This window comes from Polypterus senegalus, chromosome 17 (assembly GCF_016835505.1).
Source record: "Polypterus senegalus isolate Bchr_013 chromosome 17, ASM1683550v1, whole genome shotgun sequence".
In the NCBI taxonomy this organism is placed as follows: domain Eukaryota; kingdom Metazoa; phylum Chordata; class Cladistia; order Polypteriformes; family Polypteridae; genus Polypterus; species Polypterus senegalus.
The window spans coordinates 17,967,260-17,982,983 of record NC_053170.1 but is presented as its reverse complement, the minus strand read 5'-3'; the positions used below and the strand labels follow the sequence as shown (position 1 = coordinate 17,982,983).

At 42.3% G+C, this 15,724-nt stretch overlaps 1 protein-coding gene across 2 annotated transcripts in view; it reads left to right on the top strand.

Annotated features, from left to right (window-relative positions):
• Nucleotides 1-14,808: 14,808 nt before the first annotated feature.
• LOC120517099 (ATP-citrate synthase) overlaps nucleotides 14,809-15,724 on the top strand; it is a 39,998-nt gene continuing 39,082 nt past the window's right edge. For both annotated transcript variants that reach the window (XM_039739198.1, XM_039739197.1), the window contains exon 1: nucleotides 14,809-14,911. The gene's annotated coding sequence lies outside the window, so the exon portion shown is untranslated. The remainder of the gene's footprint in view (nucleotides 14,912-15,724) is intronic.

The following is a 15,724-nucleotide window of genomic DNA, read 5'->3' as shown; positions in this document are numbered from 1 at the left end:
AGGGGACAGCCATTCCAAAATATAGTGGGGTGGGGGGGGCACAATTTAAGGCTTTGTAAACCATTAGTAGTATTTTAAAGTCAAGTCTAAATTAGACGGGTAACCAGTGCAATGACGCTAGGGCTGGTGTGATGTGCTCAGATTTTCTTCTTCTGGCTAAGATTCTGTCTTTAACCGATTGAGGTCTTTCTTCGGTGGTCCTGACAGGAGTGAGTTACACTAATCTAGTCGACTGAAAACAAAAGCGTGAACTCACTTCCTGCATCATGCATAGTTATAAAGGATCTAACTTTTTCTATATTCCTTAAGTGAAAAACTGCTGTCCTGGTAATCTGATTAATATGTGATTTAAAATTTAGGTCAGAGCCAATAATTACCCCTAAATTCTTTACCTCCAACTTGACTTTTACGTTTATTTCTAATACCCTCACTGGGTCCATTTTTTTTTTTGTTTTGTTCTCATTTACTTTGACAAGTTACTGTTCATCCATTCAGAAATACAAGTAAGACACCGGATCAGAGAGCCAAGTGACTGATTGTGTAGATGAATGGCGGAGACTTGGTTAGAGATGACATGTCCCATTGTTTTGGATAGAAAGGAGAGGAGAGACCCTCCCTGGTCTCTACTTGAGGTGGGTCGAGAGTGGGCTTGATCTACTGAAGGGGTTTTTTTTTTTAACCCTGATGTTGAGAAAGGCATCTTTCCTGATCTCCCCCAGGAGTTTCAGCATCCCGGTCACTGATGTAACGTGAATTCCAGATGTGCTCTGGTCGGGCGTCCACCAGGGCATCAAAGGAGGCTACCGTGCCAAACAATATACTTACCCAGCTGTGCCCATATCAGAGGGCTGGCCTGTTGTGGCACCGCATGCCTTTCAGTTTTAATTGGGCCTTGGTATTGCCGGAGTGCCCCATGGGGGCTGTCAAACTCGTAACAGTGCTGGAGTCTCGATGGCCCACTCAGCTTGGCGGCCCTTACACCTTGCTGCTGTTTAATAAGCTCTGCTATTTGTGAAATGAGAAAAGAAATTGATTTTCCAGAGTGGCAAACGCAATTAGTCTAAACACAGCCGAGCAGAGGGCCGCAGGATTAGCTACGTTTTCCCGTGGCATTTGGACTAATTTGATTTGCAATTCAATTGTCCAAGATGGTGTAAATCAGGCACTGCTACATCACGGCCACTGTTCAGGAGCTGTGCGGCATTGATGGCTGGGCAGGGGGTCTAAGTGGCATGTGAGACATGTGACCTTCCAGAAATGAGTCAGGGTGACGCAGGGATAGGAAAGAAGACGAAGAAGTCCTGGAATGGAGAAATGGCTGCAAGTCGTGAGGCTCCTCCAGAAGGTTCAAGAAACTTTACTAGGTGGTCAACACATTCAACTGAGATTCTAGCTCAATCAGTATTAATACTGTGGAAGGCACATGTTTGAAGTGGACACCAGCCTCTGTCCTTTACACATGTTGAAGGGCGCCTTCATCTGATTATCAAAGTGCTGGGTAGCATCAAGACCACCGGCAAGAGCCTCTGAAAGGCTGAAAGACCCTCATTTTCATGAAGAATGAATCTGATTACCCCACCTTTACTCGGAGCCCCTTCATTCAGATGGTTGCAGGTGTTCAAAAGATTGACCTGATAGAACAATTGTTTGAATTGGAAAAGAGGTGCCCATCAACAATTGTTCTATCAGGGACTGCCTTTTTTAGGGAGGGGGTGTCTGCTAAAGGGGGCAAAATCAATGGCATTTCTTTAAATTTTAAAGACTGGCTTTCTCTAAAATAGTAAATGCTGAGGGTTTGCACTCCACTACATCCCCAAATAGACCCCCCCTACCAACCTCAGGGTCATGACGCACGTTTCTCTTGATTTTTCAAATGAGTTTCACAAGCTGAGCCTAACAGCTGCTGACTCAAATTCATTCCGATAAAAAAAGCCAAACAATTAAAAAAGAAAGGAAAGCTTGCATGGCCGCCGAGTGTGCCTTCAACACGTCCCCACAGACCCCCAGCCCTTGCGACCGGTGCGATGAAGCTCTCAGCCAATATCCAGTTTACCTTCTTTCAGAGGTTTTCATCATTTTGCCGCTAGTAAATATTAATATTGTGGAAAGCGCATGTTTGAAATCAACGGCTGTCGGCTCTCACTCCCTCTCTCGTTCCCCCTTCTGAAGCTGACGGGAGCCTCTGTCCTCAGTTCAACTCTGCTGCCTTCTTATTTATCCACACACGGCTAATTATATGCCTGGACATGTGCTTCCCCCTGGTGGCTGCTGCATGCAACGGTAGCTCCTTGTTAGGCTGCTAGTCCTTCAGTCCTCTTGTCCTTAAATGATCTCCCCAAAATCACACAGACCCCCTCCCCCCACTTCCATCACCTCCTTTAACCCGTCCTGCGTTGGAAAATATTTACAGAGGCCAATCAGCACAGCCCTGCCACCGTGTGGGCATTTTGGGAACTGCACCTCTGGAGAGTGGGCCCAGGCAGAACAAATGCCCTTCTGACACTTTTCACATCACGTTCTCATTTTTCATATTTTCTATCCTTAAAAAGCTGGAGATACAGCTAGATAGAGCCACAGATGATTCTAATTTTGCAGACAGCACACATGTTTATTTGTATTTATTTACTGCGTGGGGTCTGTAAATACAGTCAAGCTCTGGAGGGCATAGTGTGTTCAGGCATTTGTTCACTCCGTTTCTTAATGATTTTCATGGGAAAGAGTGTGTGACTTGCTCCACCACACAAGTCTGATGTTACTCCTTTGACATTGACATCAAGCATCCTGCACGCTGTCATCTCACAAGAACAGATAGATAGATAGATAGGAAAGGTACTATATAATAGATAGATAGATATAAAAGGCACTATATAATAAATAGATAGATGTAAAAGACACTATATAATAGATAGATAGATAGATAGATAGATAGATAGATAGATAGATATGAAAGGCACTATATAATAAATAGATAGATATGAAAGGCACTATATAATAGATAGATAGATAGATAGATAGTAGATGGATGGGTAGATAGATATGAAAGGCACTATATAATAGATAGATAGATAGATAGATGTAAAAGGCACTATATAATAGATAGATAGATAGATAGATAGATAGATAGATGTAAAAGGCACTATATAATAGATAGATAGATAGATAGATAGATGTAAAAGGCACTATATAATAGATAGATAGATAGATATGAAAGGCACTATATAATAAATAGATAGATATAAAAGACACTATATAATAGATAGATAGATAGATGTAAAAGGCACTATATAATAGATAGATAGATAGATAGATATGAATGGCACTATATAATAGATAGATAGATGTAAAAGGCACTATATAATAGATAGATAGATAGATGTAAAAGGCACTATATAATAGATAGATAGATAGATATAAAAGGCACTATATAATAGATAGATAGATAGATAGATAAAAAAGGCACTATATAATAGATAGATAGATAGATAGATGTGAAAGGCACTATATAATAGATAGATAGATAGATAGATAGATAGATACATAGATAGATGTGAAAGGCAATATATTTTAAATATAGAGACAGTAGTAAGAAGCACTATCAAAGATAGGAAAGGCACTATTTAACATATAGAAAAAACATTATAGATAGATGTAAAAGACACTATATAATAGATAGATAGATAGATAGATATGAAAGGCACTATATAATAGATAGATAGATGAGTAATGTACCACTTAATAGGCAAAGAGAGCAAAATGTGATGTAGCTGTATAATTTATAGATATTCAAGGCAGTATAGATAGACAGACAGGTAGAATATGCACCACATTGGACCGAGCGAGATGCTCCTCAAGGTCCCAGCTTGGTCTGAACAGGCTGGCTGTCTATTAGATGAGTGTAAGTCGCCCCCAGGCAGGTGTGGTGCTCGGTTGGTGATGAGTGTCCTGAGGCTGGCCGTGTCCCTGCTGTGTCTCCAGATGACTCAGTGAATGGCTGTGGCGCTGGCCACAGCTGGAGATTCTTGCCTGAATCTTTAAAGATGTGACATTGCTAAGAGGCTCAGTCTAACGCCATGGCTGCTGATACTGTAAATGCATTGTGCTGTTCACAAGCGTTCAAAGATATCAGCTGTCTTGTTTGTTTTTTTCAGTAGTTGCAGCTCGACTCGTAGATGTAGACAGTCCTCAGGTTAAGCCAAGGCTAAATGGTGTCTTGCTCTACTTGCTTACATTCTTATACTCACTCATTGTGTCTGCAGCCAAGAAACGGCACTTCAGATGTTTGTTCAGTTAATCCAAAGTTGAACTTCGCACTTCATCTGACACAAAGTCTCAGGTTTCTGATCATTCTGATGACCTGTGGACGCTTTTGTGATTCATATCTGAATTTCTCTTAATCTGATATTGAGATTTGCTCTCCTACTAAACCTCCCAGTATGCCACACAGGTAAACTCTAAGAAACCCCCCAGTAGAGAGTGCTGTATGTGGGCCTCTGATTCTGTCTGTTTGCCTAGACCACCACCCTAGGGTCCGCTGTGGTTACTCTATTTCATTCCAGCTAATGTCTTCATTCAGTGGTTCTCAACCTGTGGGGAGGGCCCCCTAGGGGGTTGCGAAGTAACAAAAAGGGGGGCGCGAAGATGTGAAAAAAAGAAAACAAGAATCAAAAATATGAAAAAAACATTTGTTGAAACCAAAACAAATTAACTTCAACTACATTGTGATACTAGAACAATAAATATAGAGTTAGATACAGTAAATGTCGATAAAAGTTAAGTAGGTATAATAAAATATGCATCTGCATTTCAAACAAATGTTAGGGGGGGCGCGATTAAAACTGTTATGAAAACTCGGGTCGCAAATACTTAAAGGTTGAGAAACGCTGTCTTAATTGAAGGCCAATCTTTCTGCTGCTCATTGATTCTATTATTTAATGCTAAGCTCCCCATCTTCATTGTCACATGCTATCAATAGCGTGGGCGTTCCTTCACTTCTGGTTTGTTTCCCTGTGTCTCTCAGCCCTAAATTGCTTCCTTTTATTTCTCTCAGTAAAGTGAGACTCGCTTGTTAGAATTTGTAATTTAGCCAAAAGAAAGTGAGAATTAGAATTGAATTAAGACACCGGATAGAAAGAAAAGCTGGCGGTCCTCTGGATCGGAGTCTGAACACCTTTGCAGATGACAGGGAAGCAAACGGTAAGATGATTATTCTTGGTCCATCTCATAGATAGGTGAGAATGAGTCTGGGGTTAAGTGTCCAAGATCAGTGGCCACCAAATGAACCGTTGCCTTAACGGCCTCATTGGGATCTCAAGCTAACGGAAGACACGAGAAACAAGATAACAATGGTGGAACGCTTCCCAAATCCACATTGACTGGGCACCCCGTTTATGTAAGGCTGGACTGGGATGAGTGTGAGCAGGGCGGCCAGTTCAACCCCTGTACCATCACTGAGTGGCCACTTTCTCACATGCAGCTACCTTTCCGTGAGAAGTTCTTACAAGAGCCTGAGTTTGACGAGCCACAGAGTAGACAGAGTTTATGGTGTGGTGATAATGGGCTAGGGGGGCTACTGAAAAAACGGAAATACTCCACTAACCCATATGGAATAAAAAAAATAGATGAATCACTTTGTTAAATAATTACCAGAAAGAAAATCAAAAAATACGGTGGGCCCAACTTGCCAGTTGAGCTGCGTCAAGAACCAAAAGACATGGTCGGGAACGGGCGAGGGATCCAAATTTTAAAAACCCCAATAAAACCTAAAGCTGGGGCCTACTTGGAAAAGAAGTGACGCACCACGTCTAACCAAGAATGAAGTTTGGAATATCCACAGGGGGCACCAAAGCAGCCGCATTCCACCAATTTTATACCAGAACTGCCGGTGATGTCACTCATTGCAGCTCTCGCGAAAATACAGCCCTGTGCAAATTCGTTGAAACAAACTGTGAAAACAAGAAAAATCCGTTTTTCTCGATTTTTACTTTACACCCTCCATCCCCCCCATCATAACCTATTGTCTACGAGGGAAGAGCAGAAGGCTTCCGATTCATCAAAGATTTTGATCTCCGGTTATGACGGATCTCGGCGTTTTAGGGTCCCCTGATACAGAAAACATTGATATCTCGATGATGGGCGTCTGTACGTCTGTGTGCCACCCGGCCTTCTGCTGTTCTGCACCTAAAATCTGGAATAGCCTGCCAATAGGAATTCACCAGGCTAATACAGTGGAGCATTTTAAAACTCTGCTAAAAACACATTACTTTAACATGGCCTTCTCATGGCTTCATTAGAGTTTAATCCTGATGCTCTGTATATTCAATTAATTATCATTATCATTCATAGTGGCTCCAAAATCCGTACTAACCCCTACTTTCTCTTCTGTTCCTTTTACGGTTTCCTGTGGTGGCGACCTGCACCCCCACCAAAGCTCCATGATGTTCCTACATGGATGGATTAAAGGCCAGAAGTCCACGTGACTGTCATCATCAAGTTCTTCCATGTGAATACCATGAGGGCTGATTGAGGTCATTGATGTCAGGTAGAATGCCTAGAGGGGGCCGGGTGGTCTTGTGGCCTGAAACCCCTGATTCTATTTCTTTCTCCAGCCGTCTGAAGTTTCTTTTTTTTTGTTTTTTCTGTCCTCCCTGGCCATCAGACCTTACTTTTATCCTATGTTAATTAGTGTTCCTTAATTCTATTTTCTTATTTATTTTGTCTTGTTCCTTTCCCAGTCCCAGTCGAGGGCATGATGCGCCTGCCACAATACTCTGCACGTCTCCGCAGAAAAGTGGTTCCAGAACTGAAAACCTTCTTTCTCAATAGATTTTTTGTTCCTTTCTGAGGACTCCTCTGCTCTTTTGTACCCTGAGACACACGGAGGGACTTTAACACACATATTTGGTGATGCCACACACTCACCACACAGGACCCTTACTCTTGAAGTTCTCCACACATAGAGACAGAATACTGGGACCCTCCTCACAGACATTATTCACTTATTCACTTTGCCCCCTAAACCACCACCCCCAGTTTCTAACACTCGCCCTGCTCAGATGTCCTCCCTCAGGTCACAGCTCTGTTTCTTTTCCATTCCAGCCGGGAAGACGGCATTTGCTGACCCGCTGTCTGAGGACCATTGCTCAATGTTTGCAGTGCCGTCTGCGTGCCCCGTCCATTACAACACCCTCCCATCTTGGCTCTCTGACATTCTGCGCTGACTTGTAGCCTCTCTCTCTTAAAGCCGTGAACTTCTGCACCAGTCAGGACATTCATGGAGAGGCTTCGTCAGGTCAGGGAGGCTTTGATATGGCGGCTGAAAGGTGAGGATGAAAACAGGAAGAGATGGATGAATGTCCACCACTGAAGGTCTGCTGGCATTTGTCTCAGAGTCCTTCATAATTACGCCTGCTCTTTACGGGTCAGGGCGTCATGGCGGCACTGTGGTTAGTGCTAAAGCCTCCTAGGTTTGAATCCCATGCCCAGTCAGCGTCTCTGTGGCATCTGCATGTGCCCAATATGTCAGGTTATATTGACGGCTCTAAATTGGTGCACTCTGGGAGTGTGTGTGCACCTCTGCTATGAAATGGCACCCCATTCAGGGTGGTTGCCCACCGTATATTCGGGGGGACAGACACTAGTCCTCCACTCCCCTGAACTGAATCAAGGGCACTTGAGAATGTGCACTTGTGCCCTCATTAGATTTTGGTTTCGCTCCACCTTATGTCAGAATTTACTGCCAGTGTGTTTTTACTCTATGGAGAAATCCTAAACAATATACTGAAGATCACGGGGGCAACACTTTGTCTTTCTGTAAATATCCACAACACTCACTCATAGGTGCAAACTGCTGGCCATCTTGTAACTTGATACTCATCTTTAGTTAACTGCTGGTCCAGAAGTCCAAATCCTACTCCATACATGTGACAATATGATGACTACGACAACAACTGTGTGACGGTCAGACTGAGGCGATGGTTCACCTTTCAGCATGACAATGACCAGAAGCATGCAGCCAAGAGAATGCTGGAGGGGCTTCAGGACCGGTCTCTGAGTGTCCTTGAGTGGTCCAGACTTAAACCCCATAGAACATCTGTGACACCTGCAGATGGCACTTTACAGGCACTTCCTACCCAACCGAGTGGAGCTCAAGAGAATCTAAAAGAAAGAGTTGGATAAACTGCCCAAATCCAGGTGTGCAAAGCTTCTAGAGACTTAAGAAGACTCAAAGCTGGAACTGCTGCTGAAGGGGCCTCTACAAGCTACTGAAGTATGGGCCTGAACACTTGTACGAATGAGAGAGTTCGATTTTTCATTTTGAAAAAATTTGTAAGCCTTTCCGGAAACGTTTTCACTTTGTCAATATGGGTTATTGAGTGTAGACTGAGGAGCAAAAATGGCAAATGCGTCAATTTAAAATGAAATCTGCAACACCATAAAGGTGTGCCGAGAGTGAAGATGTCTGAACGCTTTCTGAACTGAACCCACTACATATTTAGGATGCTTTTGGGTTTGCCATCATGACCAGACAAAGTGAAGAGGCTGCAGCCCCACTAGCAGCCTAATTTGCGTGGTGGTCCTAAGTGGGAAGACCTATGAAATCTACAGTGAGGGACGAGTGTCTGAGTTTTGGTTTTATTTGCATAAGTTGTTCTTCTCTTATTTTTGTAAATGTCCACCTCAAAGCTCTGTCCTCGGCCCTCTGCTCTTCTGTATCTACATGTTTCCCCTTAGCCATATTATTCATAGCTTCGGACCGAGTTATCATTATTTTGCAAGTGGTACTCAGATCTGTTTCAGTGTGAAAGTGAAATGTCATCAGAGTTTCTCACCTCACAACTTCCCTCAATGAAATTCATTCCTGGATGGAACAGAACCCTTTAAAATTAAACTGAAACGGAACCAAAGTCAGGCAAACTGGCACTAAAGCTCAGCTGAAGGAAGTGACCATCACTCTGGGTGATAGCATCACAGCTTCTTCGTCTGCTGGGAACCTTGGTGTCGTTCTTACAATACAATACAATTTATTTTTGTGTAGCCCAGAATCACATAAGGAGTGCTGCAATGGGCTTTAACAGAACCTGCCTCTTGACGGCCCCCCCGCCTTGACTCTCTAAGAAGACAACGAAAAACTCCCAAAAAAACCCTTGTAGGGAAAAAAATATGGAAAAAACCTTGGGAAGGCAGTTTAAAGAGAGACCCCTTTCCAGGTAGGCTGGGCGTGCAGTGGGTGTCAAAGTGAAGGGGGTCAATACAATACAACACACAGAACAGAACAAATCCTCAATACAATATAAAAATAAATAATTGTTGATTCCTCCTTTTCTTATTCTACTCACATGAATCACATTAAGAAACTTTTCTTACTTCTGTAACATATCCCATTTTGCTCATTCCTCTCCTTTTCTGATGTGAGACAACTGTCCCAGCGTTTATGACGTCCTGCATCAACTACTGGAGCTCCAGATTGGCAGGGGCAACCTACAATCTAATATCTGATACCAGCTGGTACAAAACTCAGCTCCAAGAGTCCTTAGAGACCCTCAACAGCATCAGTAACCCCCTCCATCACTGAAGTCCACCATTTCTGGCAATCCCATTGTGCCCCAAACTAACCTGTGCTCTGTGGGTGACAGAGCCTTCAGCTGTATAGTGCCTTGACTTTGGAATGACATCCCTAAATTAATTAGATCAGCCGACTCAATGCATTCTTTTCAAAAAATAATTTAAAACTTGTCTGTTCATGAAAGTGTTTCACTGACTCGGCCATTCTGACCCTCCTTTCAATTCACTCTCTCTGTCCAGGTGCTCAGGATGGTTTGTGGTTGTCTTATAGTATTTTATATTGTGTTCATTAGGACTAATTCTGAACGCTCTGAGATCACTTCAGTTTTTATTTTTTGTCCAGTATCTCTGACTCACCAGTATGAGAAGACCCCCACATGCGATATGCCGTTTGACTCATCTTGAGGTCTAGTTATGCAAGGCCTCGAGCTTTTTGAGATTCTCCCCTATTATTTTTAAGCCACTTTTGGGCCATATTTTTTGTGCAGGAAATTATACCCTTGTGATAAAGCATAAGGCAATAGGTGTCTGGAGCGAAAATGATCAGAAAGACTTGAAGATGTGCAGGCCACATCAACGACCCCAGGGGATCACCTCTTAATGGGATACCTGGGGTCAAAGGTCCTCTGTAAAAATGAGCATCAGCAATACAGACATGTGGGGTGTCACTTTATGCTCTTTCAATTTTAGTGATCTATCTATCTATCTATCTATCTATCTATCTATCTATAATATAGTGCCTTTCATATCAATCTATCTATTATATAGTGCCTTTCATATCTATCTATCTATCTATAATATAGTGCCTTTCATATCTATCTATCTATCTATCTATCTATCTATAATATAGTGCCTTTCATATCTATCTATCTATAATATAGTGCCTTTCATATCTATCTATCTATCTATCTATCTATCTATAATATAGTGCCTTTCATATCAATCTATCTATAATATAGTGCCTTTCATATCTATCTATCTATCTATCTATAATATAGTGCCTTTCATATCAATCTATCTATTATATAGTGCCTTTCATATCTATCTATCTATCTATTATATAGAGCCTTTCATATCTATCTATCTATCTATCTATCTATCTATCTATCTATCTATCTATCTATCTATCTATTATATAGTGCCCTTCTATCTATTACCTATCTATCTATTGTTAGGTCTGTAAGTATTTGGACAGTGACACAGTTTTCATACTTTTGATTCTATACACCACGTCTGCCATGGAGATTTGTCCTCCGCACTGCCTTTTCAACATTGTGGTTGATGCCATCATGAGAGCAGTGTTCAGTGATAGGTGTGGACTCCAATTTGATGAGGACCGATTTCTAACAGATCTCATGTTCGCTGATGACAGCGCCATATTGACTAATAAGGATGCGGAAGCAACAGATATCCTTTACAACATTACTCACATTGCCCTGTCATACAGGCTCAAAATCAACACAGACAAGACGAAAGTATTGACAACTGTTGGATTGCTGACCATTGTTCAACTCGATGGTGTCCAGACTGAGTAGGTCCAAGAGTACATTGGTGCAGGAAAAGAAATTGCGCTTATGGCAGAAATCCACAGCTGAATTGGTCGAACTGCCAGAACATTTGCTTCCCTGATGTGGTTCCTGTGGAAGTGAACCAACATCTCGACCAAGACCACAGTTCACCTATTCCAGACTCTGATTCTGCCAATCCTCCTGTATGGCTCAGAGACCTGGATCCTACTCAAATCAGATTTAGAGAAGCTTGAGGTCTTCCAAATGCGTTGTCTACACCAGATTCTACATGTCTCTCTATCAGATCATAGTTGAAATTAAGAAATTCGACACCAGTGTGAAAAATTGCCAACCACTGATGAGCAGATCCAGAAGCGATGATTATGTTAGTTTGGCCATGTGTACCGAATGAACCACAATCGACTAGTGCATAAACTTCTCTGGTGAAATCAACCCGTCCTGTGGAAAGTCTAAAAGAAAGTGGAAAAGCCAAAGAAAACCTGGCTGAAGCAGGTCAAAGAAGAAAGGAGAAGCCACAGACTTAATATCAAGGAGGCCAGAAACATGGCCATGGACGGAATCTGACAACCATTGGCACCCACAGCAGCGAATGGGCTTAGGAGCCAATCCAACCCAAATGCCAGCTAGAGATTAAAGAAGAAGAAAGATACGCCACCACAATGGATTTGAAATGAAGAAATCATTACATGATTGAAGTGTTTCAGCCTTAATGCAAAGTGTTAAAGAGTGAAGGGGAAGGTCAACAGGACGGTAGTGAGACCAGCTATGTTATATAGGTTGGAGACGGTGGCACTGACCAGAAAGCAGGAGACAGAGCTGGAGGTGGCAGAGTTAAAGAGGCTAAGATTTGCATTGGGTGTGACGAGGATGGACAGGATTAGAAATGAGGACATTAGAGGGTCAGCTCAAGTTGGATGGTTTGGAGTCAAAGTCAGAGATGTGAGATTGTGTTGGTTTGGACATGTGGGAAGTGCCAAGGAAGAGGAAAAGAGGAAGGCCTAAGAGAAGGTTTATGGATGTGGTGAGAGAGGACATGCAGGTGATGGGGGTGACAGAACAAGATGACAAGGACAGAAAGATATGGAAGAAGATGATCTGCTGTGGCAACTCCTAAGGGAGCAGCCAAAAGAGGAAGAAGAACAGAAATATTGTATGAGCTGTTTAGGAATGACAGCCATTTTTATACATGGTCTCCCCATTTCCAGGGGCACAAAAGTATTTGGGCATTTGACTGACAAGCTGTTCCATAGCCAGGCGAGAGCAGTTCCCTTATTATTTGATTAACTTTTAAGTAGGTAAAGGCTCTGCAGTTGATTCCAAGTGTGGAATTGGCATTTGAAAGCTGTCACTGTGAACCTTCAACATGAGGTCCAAAGAGCAGCCTATGCAAGTAAAGACAGGCCACCATTAGGCTGAGAAAACAAAACAAACCTTATAGACAGATAACAGAAACACGAGGAGTGGTTAAATCAACTATCTGGTACATTCTTAAAAAGAAGGAACGCACTGGTGAGCTCAGCAACTCCAGAGGGCCTGGACAATCATAGAAGACAACTTTGCTAGAAGATTGCAGAATTCTGTCCTTGGAGATGAAAAACCCCGTCCACAACATTTAGTCAAACCAAGAAGACTCTCTGGGAGGTACGCCTATCGGTGCCAAAGTCTACAATTAAGAGAAGTCTTCATGAAAGTAAAGACAGAGGGTTTACCACAAAGTACAAACCACTGGTACACCTCAAGCATAGGAACAACTGATTAAACTTTCCCAGAAAACGTTTTTTAAAAACCTGTCCAGTTCTGGAACAATTTTCTTTGGACAAAGGAAACTGAAATGAATATATACCAGAATGCTAGAAAGAGAAGAGTATGGAGAAGAGATGAAACAGATCATGATCTGATGAATACCATGTTATCTGTGAAACATGGTGGAGGTCGTGTTATGGCCTGATCATGCATGGCTGCCAATGGACGTCAGTCACTGGTGTTTATTGATGATATGACTGCTGGCAGAAGTAGCAGGATGAATTCCGAAGTGTACAGGGCTATGCTGTCTGCTCGGATTCAGCCAAATGTTGCAAAACTGATAGGACGACGCTTCAGATGGACAATGAGCCAAAACATACTGTGGCAGCAAACCAAGTGCTTTTACAGCACAGAGAAGTGGAATATTCTTCAAAGGCCAAGTGAATCAACTGACTTCAGCCCACCTAGACATGCAGTTCACTTGCTGAAGACAGAATTGATGGCAGAAAGTCCAACGAACAAACAGCACCTGAACACGGCTGCAGTAAAGGCCTGGCAAAGCAACAGTAGGGTGGAAACCTCACACTTGGAGAAGGCCAGGGGTTGAGAGTTCAGGCAGTCATTGACTGTAAAGGATTTTCAACCAAATATTGAAAACGATCATTATATTTATGATTATGTTAGTTTGTCCATATACTTCTGAGCCCGTGAAAATAGGGGGACCATGTATAAAAATGTCTGTCATTCCTAAATGGCCCAAACAATATTTTGGTAAACACCTTAAATTAAAGCTAAAAGTCTATACTTCAATCATGTAATGATTTTTTTCATTTCAGATTCATTTGGTGGCATACAGAGACAAAATTATGAAAATTGTGTCACTGTCCAAATACTTATGGACCTCACTGTATCTTTATTTAGACTTCAGACATTAAAATAAACCACACGTTTTAATATTTCAAATATCTGACCCAACTCTTCTTGTTTATTATGCATCTCTACATCATGAACTAAATCATTATTTAAATTTGAGCATCTTGTGCCAATGTGTGTTTTTATTCTGGTATATTGTCTCTTATTTTTAATTCAAACCTTTCTGTTTCCTGTATTTATCTTGATTTATTGTTCATCCATCCATTATCCATCCCGCTACATCCTAACTACAGGGTCACGGGGGTCTGCTGGAGCCAATCCCAGCCAACACAGGGCGCAAGGCAGGAAACAAACTCCGGGGAGAGCGGCAGCCAACCGCAGATTTATTGTTTAATATTAATTTATTCCAATGCTGTATTTGCCAGGTTGTTCATTTAAAATTCCTGTGAAGCGCGTTGAGTAAATGAAAGGCGCTATATAAATAACGTATTATCATTAAGTTATGAATTCTATAATTGATCAAAAAACAGATTTTGTTTGCAGGCACATCAAACCCATTATAACTGGCACTGCTTTCTGCTGGCATCTCTCAACGCTGACGGATTTTCTAGTAGTTTCTAACCAGCAGGTCAGTAGATTAATCAATTAATGTACTTTGAAAGGCGAACATATTTGCGTACAAGATGACGTGCAGCTCGATGTAATGTTTTAAGCATTGTCTGGATTTCCAGGCGCTCTTTACTCCTTTCGAGGCTGCTAAGCCATTACACATAAATAACAACAGAAAATGCCGACGGGGTAATAAGCCGTTAACTTTACGTGTTCTTTAAAACTTAAAAAACGCACTCCAGCCTGCGTACAGCGTTTGCTATCAGACCCTCCCTGTCAGCTCCATTTCAGCGGCTGCGCGTTCTCTGAGCTGTACACGTCACGGTGTCGGCGCCATTTTGGCTCCTTAACGAGCCTCACACCTACGGTAGAGCCAAAATGGCGACGCAACTCCTGTGCATGTGGTCACCGCCTGTAAGCTTCTAAAGGGTGGGACTAATACACCCTATGGTCACGTGATGGGATATCGACCAATCAACTTTCCGAGAGGTCAGACAACTACATCAGCAGATGCCTGGTGAGAAGAGAGAAAACCGAAAAGACTGAAGTGAGCACAGCAGAGGGTGGAGAGAGACGGGCTTTGGAGAGCCGACAAGGTGAGGAGCGCTCTTTTAGACAGACCTACCGGCTCTGCCAACGTGTGTGTGTATTTCGAAATACTTGTTTTTTTGGATATACACTGTTGGACTTCAAGCAGAATAATGAGACGGGCATCTTCACAGTAAGGGGGATAATTTAACATAGTGGGGCATCACACTAGGGATGGACGTGCGGGTTAAAGACATTTAGGAGTGAAGAAACACTTGGCAGTTGACCTCTATGGGTGTTGTGGACATGACGCTGTATTACACAAGTGTAATGTGCGGTGCTGTAGGGCATCTGTGGTAGTCTTACAATGTTGAGGAAACTGGTGTGAAAGCACAATGGCATATATTACGGCACTGGTACGTGCAGACATGGGCATCTAGAGATCTGGGCATCAAACGGTACACGTGGGCACATTTAAGCATATAATTCAACACTTTAGAATGACACGGATTCATACATATAATATTTTTACAGACACTAGTACCCAGTTTTACAGCATGGCTATGTAAGAAACTGTTTCTTATGAATTACAGGCATGTAGATATTGGGTAATTGTCCATGTCAAGCACAGATATGTGGAGCACCATCTGTTAGAGTACAGGTAACAACAACATTAATTATTTATAAAGTACATTTTTATTCAAGGAAGATGGTGGCACCACTTTTTGTAGAGATGAGCATGTTTACATCTGTTGCCAGATTGAGCTCAGGTGGGACCCCCTCATCTGTTCTTACGTGATGGCAGCGGGCCGTGAGAAGACTTCTGGGATAGTGGAATGCATTTCAAAATTAGGACATTGAATTACTTGGTTCTTCATGAG